Source organism: Cavia porcellus, unplaced genomic scaffold (assembly GCF_034190915.1).
Source record: "Cavia porcellus strain 051 isolate PalLab524CR breed Dunkin Hartley unplaced genomic scaffold, mCavPor4.1 scaffold_1, whole genome shotgun sequence".
NCBI lineage: Eukaryota > Metazoa > Chordata > Mammalia > Rodentia > Caviidae > Cavia > Cavia porcellus.
Genome location: NW_026947484.1, coordinates 187,005,578 through 187,019,929, shown reverse-complemented (window position 1 = coordinate 187,019,929; position 14,352 = coordinate 187,005,578). Strand labels below are relative to the sequence as shown.

At 41.5% G+C, this 14,352-nt stretch overlaps 1 protein-coding gene across 3 annotated transcripts in view; it reads left to right on the top strand.

Moving 5' to 3' along the window:
* Positions 1–14,352, top strand: part of Tmeff1 (transmembrane protein with EGF like and two follistatin like domains 1) — a 101,591-nt gene that overhangs the window by 46,042 nt on the left and 41,197 nt on the right. The window lies entirely within an intron of this gene.

Genomic DNA, 14,352 nt, shown 5'->3' with positions numbered 1-14,352 from the left:
ACTCCATTGTATAAAAATATCACATCTTTTTTAGCCATTCTTCAGATGATGGACATTTAGGTTGTTTCCAAGATCAAGCTAATAGGAATTGTAAGCACTAATTTGACTAATCAAAAATGCTATCATTTCAAATGATCTTGTTATACTTTCAGTTGGTATCTGTAACAAATAGGTTATATTTTGACCTTGTAGTTTTATACAAAAGCTTTTCACATATTTCAATACATTAAGAGAAAAGGGGCCAGGGATATAGCTCAGTGGCACAGCACCTGCCTGACAAACTCAAGGTTCCAAGTTTGATTCCTGGCATCCCCACTCAAAAAGAAGAAGAAGAAGAAGAAGAAAAAGAAAAACCCAAAACTTGTTGCAAATATTTAGATATATATTAAGTATTTTATATAATTAAAAATTACACCTAGAAATTCCATTGTGTAGGCTGACGTGTTTTTCTCACCCGTGTCAGGTTGCCCTATGGTGATTTTATGGCTATCAACATTGTCCAGTTTCCCATTCACTCCCTGTGCTATGGTTTGTGTCTAGATGTCCCCCCAGAGCCTCCTGAAGTCATAGGTGGGGCTTTTTCAGAGGTTTCTGAGCCAAATAAACCTTTTCCTCTTTAACTTTGGTTGCTGGTTATTTTGTTTCAGCAAGGAGAGAAAAGTAATTAAGATACCTTGTAAAAACTGTTGTTCTTTGATAGGGTAGTAGTAACAGAGACATTTACCAGCCAGTCATGTTTGAGTTTCATGTATCCTGCTTATGTATTCCCAGTCTCATCATTCTTTATCAAGGATTTTACCTCCCCTCCCCCCATACAGGGTCTCACCGCATAGTTCAGAGTGGCCGTAAACTCAGTATACAGCCCAGGGTGGCCTTCAGTTTGTGGTGATTCTCCTGCCTCAGCCTCCCAAATCCTGGGACCATAGGCATGCACTACCTGGACTTTGTGACTTGATTTTTCAATAATGACTTCAGCACCTGTTAGCACAAATGGATCTTCTTAACTTCCTCAGTTTTCTTGTAGTGAATGTTTGAAAACACTTGTTGTACAGAGATTGGTACTTTCTTTTTTACTGGTACATATTTTTGATATGTATTTCTTAGTCCTGTGTTTTCTTTAGCCCTTTAATGTTGAAAAGTACTAATTAACATGAATGCCCCAAGTGAGTTTGATAATTAAAAATCACTCCACTTTATTGTTTATGATATATCATCACTGTTTTGGATGGCATTTGGTAAAATTGATAGTTTACTTGCTGCATATTTCAAAATAGATGAGAATTGACAAAAGAAAAGCAAGTTCAGTAAAAAGTGAGTTCAGCAGAATGTGAATTTATTCTGTGTCTATACTTTGGTTGTTGGGAGCCGCCGACACCGGTCGCCTTACTTGGCGGACGTAGGGCCTGTGGGTGGGAGCGGAGCCTGAGCTAGATTGCCCCTCCCATCGAGTGAGTCAAGTTGGCGCCTGCTTCCTGCCCCCTGATGGCGCTGGCGACTTAAACAACCCGCTCTGTAAGATAGTCTGCCTAGCAACAACTGATGTTAGCCAATCAGCCCGCATCGCGCGCTTTGAACTGATTGGCCACTGTCACCCTATAAAAGTGAATGCCTCTCCCGCCACGAGAGAGAAGCACAGACAGGAAGCACAGAGAAAGCACAGAGAGAGATAGAAAAAGTCCACTGGCGAGAAAGGGCTGGTGGCAGAGTGGAGGCCTCGCGGGGCCCACGCGGAGACAAATAAAGGCAAGGTTGCACACCGCCAGACTTTGTCGTGTGTCTTTCCTGCCGGCCGGGAGCGACATCGACATTTGGTGGCCCGTACGGGGACTGATCAACCCCGAGACACGGCGGTGGTGTGCAACGCTCCAGCGTGGTGCTGCCGGACAGGTGAGTTGGGGATAAGCCTGGGCTCTGGGTGGCGCGCACCTACAGGGCTTTTAGACTCCCCTCAGGCTCACGCGTAGGTGACGGGTTCTTTAAGTCACACGCGGTGAGTAACAGCCCTTAGAGGTTGAGAATGGGTAATTTACCGAGCGCGGAGGCGCGGCCCTTGGTAAAGGCCCTTAGGAAGCTTTTAAAAGCTAGAGACCTCAGGGTAGGTCAAAAAACACTAGAACTATTCATAGCAGAGATAGATAGGGTGGCTCCCTGGTTTTTACCCACGGGGCATTTAAACCTGCCGTCATGGGAGAAGTTAGGCGGGGACCTCGCCTCTGCGGAATTGGAAGGGGATATTTCGCCGGCTATTCGCCCCCTGTGGGAAATGATACATGCGTGCCTTGACTCCTATGCCGAGTTGCGCCGCGAATTGTGTGCGTGCGCCGCTCGAAAAAAGCAGAGAGAGGAAAAAGGGCCCCCGAGAGCCCTCTGGCGGGGAGGAGATAGAGAGCCATCCGCTCCGCCCTGGAGCTCTTCTCCAGAAGCGGCTCCCCGCCGAGAGGCCGCTACAGGGAACCCTCCCTTCTCTCAGCCGGCACAGGAAGTGACGCCCCGTTCCACTCTGTCGCGACCGCCGTCCTATGACGTTGCGCTGCAGGGCGGACGGTATTTTCATGGGCGGCTACTCTGCCGAGCAGGCTGAGAAAAACGCCGGTCGAGGAAACGGGGGCTGGGGATTTAGCTCAGCGGCATAAGCGCCTACCTTGTAAGCAGGCAATCGCGAGTTCGATCCCTGGTACCGATAAAAAAAAAAAAAAAAAAAAAAAAAAAACGAAAAAGACCAAAAATAAAAAAAAATAAAAAATAAAAAATAAAAAGGGGGAGTAAGCCAAGGCCTGCCTCCAAAGGCGCGGTTATCTATGGCATGACAATGGATGGGCCCGGATCCGGTGGTTAGCTGGAACCGAGGCGTGGTTTGTGTTTTTCTGCAGGAATCGGGACGAGAACCACTGTGGGTCCCAGAGAGGACGCGACAAGTCCCTCGACTGAAGATCAGGCCTGTTCCACCAGAGGCCAACCGCAGACCCAACAACAAGATGAGCCCTAAAAGAACTGCAGGACAATCCCTTTTTGGGGAGCCTGGAATGGCTTGCTCCCCTATGTTTTACCATTGTTAGGTCCCCTGTGCTCCTTGCTTCTGCTCTTACTTGTAGGACCATTCTTGCTCCGATGGGTTACATCATTTATTAATGGGCGCCTTGCGGCGGCCTGGCGTCAAGTACGCCTGGTTGCCCATGCGGCCCTGGCAGCAGCCCGTGATGGGCACAATGACCCCCAGGCTTACGCATGGCTCGCTCGACTGGCCTACGACTGGGTCTAGGTGTGGCGGGTCTTCCGCATTCCTTCCCTATTGACACTACACAGCAGGGTAGGTGAGTCAATGACGGGTAAGAGCGTGCCTCCCCAGCACGACTCGACCTAAGCCAGGCCCTACCCCATACTGCACGAAAGCCGCTGGATTACTAGAATCTGCCCAGATCTAGATGTCTCTCCGAGGGGATCACACGGAGGGGCATGAGTGCATGCCTATGTGCATCCAGGTTCCGTCCAGTTCACTCCTGGCCCTGGAAAAAGGACGAGGGTCTCAAGGCCTTGGCAGACCCGGGGGCGGCCGACCAGGGTCCAAGCCAAGGGCCTACGGTGGGCCTCAACACAGGGCATAAGCCTCTGCACTCGATCCAGGGCGGGCTGCGATGCATACGTTCATTCAAAGTAAATAAAATAGGGGGAGATGTTGGGAGCCGCCGACACCGGTCGCCTTACTTGGCGGACGTAGGGCCTGTGGGTGGGAGCGGAGCCTGAGCTAGATTGCCCCTCCCATCGAGTGAGTCAAGTTGGCGCCTGCTTCCTGCCCCCTGATGGCGCTGGCGACTTAAACAACCCGCTCTGTAAGATAGTCTGCCTAGCAACAACTGATGTTAGCCAATCAGCCCGCATCGCGCGCTTTGAACTGATTGGCCACTGTCACCCTATAAAAGTGAATGCCTCTCCCGCCACGAGAGAGAAGCACAGACAGGAAGCACAGAGAAAGCACAGAGAGAGATAGAAAAAGTCCACCCGCGAGAAAGGGCTGGTGGCAGAGTGGAGGCCACGCGGGGCCCACGCGGAGATAAAGGCAAGGTTGCACACCGCCAGACTTTGTCGTGTGTCTTTCCTGCCGGCCGGGAGCGACATCGACATTTGGTCATTTGGACTGTGCCGTGTGGGTCCACTTCAGTCAGGGTGGTTTGATTTTGGAGACTGTGTTTTCTAAAGTCGATATTGGCCTGTGGGAGAAGAGAAATACGCTAGGTGAGACTGATTTAGAGAACAGATAATAGGCCTGCTGGTTCTTCCTCTTGATTTGTACTTTCGATGTGATGAACCACCATATGTGTGTGTGTGTTTGCAGAAGCTTAATTCTCTTTAGTATTTTTCTTAGGGCTGTTTTATAATGGGATCCAGATTACATTCATTTCAGGGATCAAATGTCTGGGACTGTTGGTCTGATTTTATCCTTTTTTATACATTTTCCTTATCATGAAAGTCTTGCTCCAGTAGAAAAGAGACAGAAGTCTTTGGCTTAAAGTGATGGCAGAAATGTCCTCATATATAACATTATATATAAAATATACCTCTTCAGAGCAACTTGACTAATTTTGTTTATGAGATCCTACAGGTCTTCCTTTTCTCTCTTTCTTCTTCTTCCTCTTCTTCTTCTTCTTCTTCTTCTTCTTCTTCTTCTTCTTCTTCTTCTTCTTCTTCCTCTTCTTTCTTCTTCCTCTTCTTTCTTCTTCTTTTTCTTCTCTCTCTCTCTTTCTCTCTCTATCTCTGTCTGATACTAGGGCTTGAGCCTATTGCCTAAGTACTGAGCCACAGCTCCAGCCCATTTTTTATTTTGAGACAATCTCATTATGTTCCTAAGTTGCTCAAGCTGTTCTCAAAGTTTTCATCTTCCTGTCTCAGCTTCCCAGCATTCTGAGGTTACAGATGCATACCACCGTGCCTAGTAAGGTTATTATTCTTGCAGATAAAGCTTTTAAGTGTAAGGAAATGGGTACAGATCTAGGAAGGGTTTACCAATCGTAAGAGTGCACAGGCTGTTACTAGCAGCAAAAGTGCATATGAACAGGTAGCCACGAGCATGAAATAATAGGAGAGGCATGTGGAAATAATTGATTTTTTTTTTTTTTTTTTTTTTTGGTATTGGGTTTGAACTCATAACCTTGCACTTCCCAGGCAGGTGCTTACTCTGCTGAGCTAAATCTATAGCTCAATAATTGATATATTTATGGAAAAATTAAGTAACAATGCCAAAATAGTTGAAAATACTATGGAAAGAGACAAAAATGAATTTTAAGAACATAAGATCTTTTATTCTATAAAACATTTACTGCTGATTACAATTTTTTTTTAACGTTTAACTTTTTTGTTTTTTGGCACTGGGGATTGAACTTGCAACCTTTCGCTCACCAGGCAGGCGCTTCTGCCCCTGAGCTAATTCCCCAGCCCTGACTGTTTAACTTTTCAATGGAGCGTGGTCCCATGAAAGCTGTGTGCTGGTTATGTAACTCCTTCCATGTGCTTTCTGTAGATGCCAGCAGGTACATAGTGACATGTTTACCTGAGGGTAAAATTTACTTGGCCAGCTAGAAAACTGAGGTATGCAGAACGTTAAGTCAGTAAGCCAGAATTTTTTTTTAAAAACTGCTATTTATGAGATATATTAACTTTCTGTTGCTGGGGCAAAAATAACTTGGCATACACAATTTAAAGGAGGAAGTGTTTATTTCAGCTAATAGTTTCCAGGTTTCACCCCACAGTCAGCTTCCTCCAAGGCGGAAACACGATGCCAGGAAGGGAGGGCAGAGGAACCGCTGCACATGTCCCACTATGCATCCACAAGTGTGCTTTTTTATCTTCAGCGTCTCTCAAACCAATCAAGCTGGTAGAGGAGAGTTACCATCACAGTTGTTAACTTGTAATTTTCTTAAAAGATAAAGTTTTAGGATTGGAAGTTCCATTCAGTCCAGCTATTCCCCTTTTGGGTATTTTCCCAGAAAAACTGAAAAGATCATGACACAGTGATATATGTGCACCTATGTTCATAGCAGCACAATTTGTAATAGCTAAATCTTGGAAAAAACCAAAATGCCCATCAACTGCACAGTGGATGAAAAAGATGTTGTATTTTATACCATGGAATATTACACAATGATAAAAAGGATAATCTTGAGGCCTTCATAGATAAATGAAGGCAACTTGAGACTATCCTAAGTGAAATAAATAAGAATCATATTTATAAATATCACATTGTGTCTGTAGTGTAAATAATAATAAGAAATGTAGGAGTAATAAAACCCACAATGTGTAATTGCTATTGTAAAAAAAAGAGGAAAAGAAAGTGCTCTAAAGGATATAACTGCATGTATGTCTAAGTTTGTAGGATTGATAATGATATTATTAAGTGTTCGTTGGCTTGCTGAGCAGAACTGTTTGCATCTCACTGTTTAAATGTCCATTTTGTATGCTTTAATTTTGTAACTTAAACAACTGCTTCTAAGACGACAATATGTAATTTATCAACTAGTGATTTCTTGGTGTTTGTTTTTTTTGAAATTCTGTATTATTTCTACCCTTTTTTCTGTTTTGCTTTATTTTCTCTTTAAATAGATTTTAAAAAAGATAAAGTTTTAATTATTGCAAACAGAAGCTTTTAATTATAAACTGAGTACTCATGTCATGACTTTATTATTATAAACTGCATTAGAATCAGAGAGTATTATGATTGGATGGGATCTTAATAGTTTTATCAGATAAGGAGGTTGAGGAATTAAACTAGAGGTTTAATGAGGTGGATTCTTTTAAATTAGTTCAGTGTTTTTCCTGTCAGTTGTCTCTATAAGTATTACCCTTTTTATTAATAGGACAAATGCCTAACATTTTTACCTTTTTCCCTCCTCAAGAATGACTGTCTAATGACCTTTTTTGTGTGTGTATGTGTGTGTGTTTATTTCATTTTGGCTTCATTCAACGTAAATTGTTGTTTGACAGTTCTTGTAGGATAGAAATATGACATAAATCTTGTCAGGATGTAAGGTATCAGCAAGGCTGTGTTTCTTTCTTCAGGCCTCAAGGGAGAAGCTGTTCCCTTGTTTTTCTAGCCTGGAGAAACGGAGCGCGTGTTTCACTTTGTGTCCTCTTTTTGTCCCTAAGGCAGCAACCGTGGGTTGATTCATGGGTTGAATCATGCTCGCACTGAATCAGTTTTTCTGCCTTCTCCTTCCATTTTTTCCCTGCATTAATCTCTTTAGAAACTTTTAACACATAATGATTGTGTGATATTTCAGGACACATTTACTGTATAGTGTGTACTGATAAATCAGGACAATTAGCATTTCCATTTCCTTATCGTTTCTTATGTTTGTAGCCTTGAACTGCCCTCTTCTAGTTCTTTGTTAGTAACATGATGGGTTGTTATGAACTTGAGTCATCTTGTTGTGCCACAGCACACATGCACAGGGGTGGGCGATAGAGGAAGGATCCTTAGTGGGTACCGGGGTGCTTCATAGCTTTTGAAACAATACTGCCCTTTATTCAGTCAGCTTGGTCCCTGGTGTGGCTTAACTTCCCTTGTCTCCTAGACACTGTGAACACCAACTGCTTTTTAACAGTGTTAGTTATTAGCTACTGTCCAGAAATCAAATGATTAATTGGTAGTTTCTTATCGATGACCCAGAGATTTTTTTAGACTATACTTTGTGTAAGAAGTAAGTTGGTGTTCCCAGTACTGGTGCACCGACGCATAGTATTATTAAGTAAACCAGAGTTCTTTGGAATGATACTTAAGTTTCTTAAGTTTTGTGCTTTTATTAATAGGACAAACAAAAAGTTTTAATCTTTTCCATTACGTGCTCTTAAAAAAATGTTGATGGTGATCCACTAAATTGTCTTCATAATCTCCTAGTGATTGTGACCTACAGTTTGAAAAAATAATGCTCTAGAATATAACTACATTAGGTAATTATTTCATGTTCTAGTTTTAGATATGAATATCGGTGACATGTATTTTATCTTTTCGCATTTCAAAATATCTTTCCCTTCAAAAGAAATGCTGTATAATCTATCTAGATTTTAAAGGTCACCTAAAATCTTCCTCCTGGTTTAAAGCTTTCTCTTGCTAATAGTTAAAAATAAAAAACGGCAGCATTTTGGGAGAAAGAATAACTGGGATACCATATCAGTTAATTTTCTGTTGAAGAGAAGTACTATTTTTCATATAAGTGGTTATTTTTAGCCATTAAATTTCATTTAAAATGAAAATTGATTTAAATACATTGTGTGCTTCCTTCTTTAAGTGGAACATACAGATCATATTAATGTCTTAGGTGATGCTTGGAGTTGAACCAGGAACTTCACACCAGGGTACTCCCAGCCTTTTCTTTATAGATATAAATTTTATATTTGTATTTAATTTTGTAGATACAGATTTTATATTTTGAGACAAGTTCTGGCCATGCTGCCCAAGCTTGTGATCCTCTTGCTCCAGCCTCGCAGAACGCTGGATTACAGCAGGCACCGCCACACCCAGCAGCACACTCTTACTGTGAGATTTCTCGAAATACGTTAATAATCTTTTATCAGCTTTCATAACCTTTTTACATAGTTTCCTCCCCAGCTCTTCGTGGTAGCTGTTTGGTAGGTGGGCAAGGATGTATTGCCCTGATTTCCCAGGTGAAGAGGATCTGCGGGGAGCCTGAACAGCAGAGCACAGGCCTACGGCAAGGACTTCAGCCACTGTATTGCGCACATGTGTGCAGTGTTCTGATCTTCTTAGAGCTGCTGGTGTGGTGGTGGTTGAACTGATGACCTTGCCCTTGTTAACCAAGCACTTATTCCACTGAGCTAAACCCCCGACCCTAGATGTTTTTTTAAAAATGTAATTTTCGTTTGCCTCTTCAGGCTGTTCGCAACTGCTTTTGAATGCTGTCTGGTTAATGAGCCCCATTGTTATCTTTTTTTTTTTTTATTTTGAAAGTAGTAAAATACAACAGAACAAGACAGAAAAAAGCCAACTGAGACAGTGTAGTGAAATTGGTACAGAACTTCACAGCAGGTTACCGGGATAACAGTAGGTATCACAGTATATTTCATTACCTTCACAGTAGTTGTTCTTTCAATCACGTAAATCAAAATAAAATGAAATATAGAACATTATAGAATTTCTCAAAACAGAATATTGAATAGAGCAGTACCATTAATCAGAATAAAGCAAAACATTAATAAAAATATTTGCCTTCAAAGAGGTGGTAGAAGGAAATCCCCCTTATTTGCTATGGTCAACCTCTCAGGAGATGCTCAGATTTCTGGTTCCCATTTGCTAACGGGGGACAGGGGAAGGAAGGTAGGGGAAGTGGGATGTTTGACTCTAGGCCATGCACCAGTAGGCTCACTACTGCTTAGCAGGGAAGCAGGCTGCTTGCTTGGTTTCCCAGCGTCCTAAGTTCCAACATGGCGCAGATCTCAGGAGACACTGGTGGTTCTCCCCCTGGAGGGGCTGCAGTCTGCCACAGCACAGCCAGGGAGGCAAGCCGAGCCCCACTGTTAAATGCTCCTAACTGTACATTTGCTTTTCCACTTCTTGGAATAGGAAACAATATACTTACCATACCTGAATCTAATGTAGGAATAAGTTCTAAATGTGAAATAAGAATATGTAGTGTCTATTGAGCAAAGCGTGGAAACTTTGTTGAATGTACTTCATCTTTTTGCTATTTCTGTTTTCATTCACTTATGATTTATTAAATATAATTTAAAATATGAATTATTTTTGCTTCTGTAATGCTTTTTCTTCCTGAGGGACCCTGTGAGGGACCCTACTATAGCCTTTGCATTTGTTTGTGATGATCCTGTTCATTCTTGTTTACCTTTCAAATTTATACCTAGACATGGGTAGTTGGGGATTCAAGAGATGTGACTCCCTAAGTGGGGTTTCAGTAGTCTACGACCATTGTGAGGTACATGCATAGATTTTCTGCTTAGTCTTAAGACTTGAATAAAGCACCTCCTCTACAGAAAATTGTATTTCTTAAGCTCTGTGTTCTTGGTACCATATTCCCTCTTTTTAAAACAGTATGTCTGATCTGCCTGAGGCTGAAATTACTGCTACACAGTAGCCATCAGCTATTTCTCTGGACAGGGCAGGTTACACAGTTAAGACTCCTTAATATCAGTACCTTTTATATGCACTGTATCTAGTCCAAGTCTGCCCACGATGGTTTGAGGAGTCTGTAGAATTGCGAAGCAAAATGCCAGTGTAGGTGAGTTACAAAAATCCTCAAAGTATTCCTTTTGAACTTCATGATGTGCTGTGTGGGAATGGTCTCTCCTCCGTCTTTGATGTCATTCCCTTTTTGGAGGTGCTGTTCCTTTTTTCCCTGATTACATGAATATCTCAGAGTTGGTTACAGAATTATACAGGTGTGCAGTACGACAGGTAATACCGTTAAGCTGCTTACTCTAACTGTTGGACATCTGTGTCATTTGTGGTGCCTTTTTCTACTATGACAGATTCCTGGACAGAGTTTACACTGTGATGAATCTTCCTCAAAGGTACAATGAGATACTTTCCTTTGTGAAATCCAGAGTAATGCTATATACATGTGTAACCTCCGTCATATACTTTTTAAAAAGGAGCCAAAGAAGTACTTTCTGTGTCTTTTTCTACCTTCTGCTTTTTGCAGAGATCACAGTAATTACTGTCACTTAGTATTTATAGTAGACCTTTAAAAATAATTAGGTTTAGTAAATTCTTACTGTGGTCCCTTAGATCTCAATGGAAAAGTAATTGTATAGTTTCTTTTTTCTTCTGACAGCGGGAAATCAATACTGTTAAGCATTATTTTATCCAAAATATTATCTGGATATTAGCCATGAGAGGCTCCTTTATTCAGGAATAACCTCTTACAGTTTTGTGATAGTTGCCAGTGAATATTTCTTTCAAGAGGTTTTTAAGATGCAAAACTCTGCATCCTCACAACCTCTTGACATTTTTGAATGCACAGTTATTTGACACTTTCTCATCTGCTTTGTTCTTGATATATCTTTGTTGTCCATTCTTGTTCATCTGCTTGTTCAGCTTTTATTCCTTTTGGATTTGGATGAAGCTTGACTTGGATCAGAAGTCACCAGCTCTTGCTTTCTTCAAAGTCCGTTTGAATTAGGTGACCATATCTTGTGTTCTTCCTTGGTTCTGAAAAACTTCTTTTTAAAATTTTTTTGTTTTTTTTCTTTTGAGACGGTCTCACTATGTAGCCCAGGCTTGCTTTGAGCTTACTTATGCAGCCCGGCTGGCCTTGATCTCTGGCAGTCCTCCCGTTGCAGCCTCCCGAGTGCTGAGGTTACAGCTGTGTGTACCATCACGCTTAGTAGTTTCGAAACTTTTGCATGGCCCTTGTTTTACTCTTGGGACCACTAGCAGACTGCAAGATCCCTGAGGACAGGCACTTTGTCTTCCTGATTCCTGTATGGGGCGAACTTGCTGTAAGGTTGGGTAGTTTAAGGATGGGTCCCTTTATAGGTCTTTGTTAAATTAGTGGCAATCAACAGTTAGGTTTTATTATTCACTTAGAGCTGCTTGTGAGGATTTAATTGTGTGAAAAGTTCTAGCATTGAACTTGTTGCAGGCTTCATTAGGTGTTTGTTAAATCTAAATAACTTCATGTGAATTAGTTCAAGGCATTTTCCTAACTGCTAAATAAACTATTGAGAAGAAATGGCACTTTCTGTTTAGAGTGAGAAGAAAGGGAAGGCAAGAATGGGTTTTTTTTGTACTAGTAATAATACTTTTCAAATATGCACAATGTTTGATATCTTTCAAATGGCCCTTTTCAGATCTTACTTGATTCTGTCAGTGTTAGAAGGTATTCATATTTTAAAAGATTTGGAGTTGTGATTTTCCAAAATCACAGGAGTAGTTTTATTTATTCATATATTTACTTATGTATGTATGCATTCATGCCTTTGAAGTTCACAGTATTAGAAATTCATAGCTTTAAAAGATCTCTTTCCTCCTCCTATCCCCATCCAGACAGTTGTCTTTACGAGAGGCAGTCACTGTGATGTCTTCTTTAATCTTTTAGGGGTATTATGTGCATGCAGATGTGCATGTGTATTCTTTTTTTTAAAGTAGTGATAGCACATTATATGCACAGTTCATTATTTAAAATTTTTATGTATGTAAGTATTTTAAACATGCGCATAAAATTTAAGGAGTACCTCATACCTAAATGTGAGGGTGCATAATAGAATATTGCTGTATTTCCAGTACCAGCTGTTAACCTTGGTGTGAAATAAAAAAGAAATCACTAGTCGGCGAAATTCACAGAATAAGAAACATGAATAACCTCTGGTTCAGAGTTGGGCTTTTGGGTTCCTGGAGAATTTACAAGGTTCCTTCGTGGAGGAGTGAGCCTTAATGGAGTTGAGAACGTGGGCTCTCCCCAGCTGCAGTGTCTGGCAGGGTCCTGATGTGTGGGTGAGTAGCAGGAATGGGGTCAGGGTGCTGCTGCTTCCTCACATAAAGATGAGAAGTGTTTTTCTGTCTTATTTTGGAGGACTCAGGATGTTTTTTCAGTGTTATAATCTGTTCCCTTTTTGTTAGAGTTGTATGACCTTTTAAAATGAGTTAAGAGTGTTCTTTCCAGTTCTTGGTTGACCTTGTATAAGAATGTGAGACTCAACTTATCTATCTGTACTTATTGGATTCTTGGAATGAAAGTGTTCATGCATTGTCTTTTAAGTCCGATGCTATCTTTTAGGGGCTTTTCAAAGCAACTAATTTAGTGATTATAGTGCCTTTCAACTTCTGTTTTTTCTTTTGGCCAAACTTGGTAGTTAATATATTTTTTACAGTTACTTATTTCACCCAAGTTTTCAAACTTGCTGGCATGGAATTATTTCTGCTAACCTTTTGCTATCTCTTAATTCACAGTCCTCTGTTGGGCCTGGCATTCTCAGCTGATATGGCTCATGTCTAGACGTCCCCTCGGAGTTTCAGGCCCTCGAAGGGGGGCTTTTCAGAACTGACTGGCTCTAGGGCAGGGAGAGGACCCAATGGAGTGCGTGCCACAGCGGGTTGTTTGTATCATGGGGAGTGCTGGAAGTTTCACCACCAGTGATCTCGGTTGTGTGGTGCTGGGATGAAGGGTCTGACTGGGTGAGCATGCTCTGGGTTGGGTACTAGGAAGGCCCACCCCAGGTGTGAGTGACGCCCCTGAAAAGATTGCAGTCTGGACGAGATAAAAGGGAAAGGGAGGCTGCCGCTGCTTGCAGCCTTCTGCCTTGCTGCTCCAGGGATGGCTTTTCCTCTGTGGTGCCCCTCTGTTAGGTCCTGGAGCCAGCTGACTATGGGCTGAAACCTCTGCTCCTGTAAATAAACATTCCTCCTTATCTTGTGGGTCTTTTGTCTCAGCAACAAGAAAATTAACTAGACACCAGTACTCTGGGAGGTTAGGGCAGGGGAATCACAAGTTTGAGCCCAGCCTGGACAACTTAGCGAGACTGCTTCTCAAAATTAAAAGATAAAAAGACCTGGTGTGCAGCATAGTTGGGAGGCCAAGAGTTCAACCTCGGGGACCCCCTCTCCCTCCCCAGTCATAGTTTTCCTTAGTTTTTTGGTCTTTGTTTTTTTGGTACCGGGAATTGGACTCAAAACCTCGCACTTTCCAGGCAGGCACTTAACCACTGAACTGAATCCCTGGAGGTCTTTTCAGTTCCTGATACTATTTTTTTTTTTTTTTTCTCTTTCTTTCACTCTTTTTCTATTGAGTCTTCTTTGGTGATATACATGGTTTCAAAGAACCGTCTTTTGGCTTTATTGATCTTCTCTGTTGTGATTTCTGATGATACAGTTTTTCCTCCTTTTTGTTGTAATTGGATTTTTCCCATTGTTCTTTTTCAGCAGTGATGTACTTTTGGCCATTTTTAAAAAAGATATTAAAGAAAGACATAGAGGTGAGAGATTAAACCGCATGAATGTCTAAGGAAGAAGGAAAGCCCTGAGGCAGGAGTAGGAGTGTCCATGGTGAAGTAGATGAAAAGGACAACTCAGTTTATTTTTATTTTTTAATGTTTTGCATTGTTGTTTTCTTAAATTTTAATATAAGTAGGTACTAATAAAATGTGAAAAGCACTCTTCTATTAAAAAACCAATTTCATAACAAAATAGAGAATAACAATAGTTAATACTCTGTATCATGATTTTTAGAAGAATGGTCAAAATACTACTCAGTACAAGTTATGTACAAAAAAGACTTACAAAGAGAAAACAAAAGGACAAAAGGCAAATTTTTTTTCTGTGTAGGGTCAGATGGTAAATCCTTTCTTTTCAGTGAACAAAGAGAAACTAGTAGTGTAAGTGAAATATATTAGAAT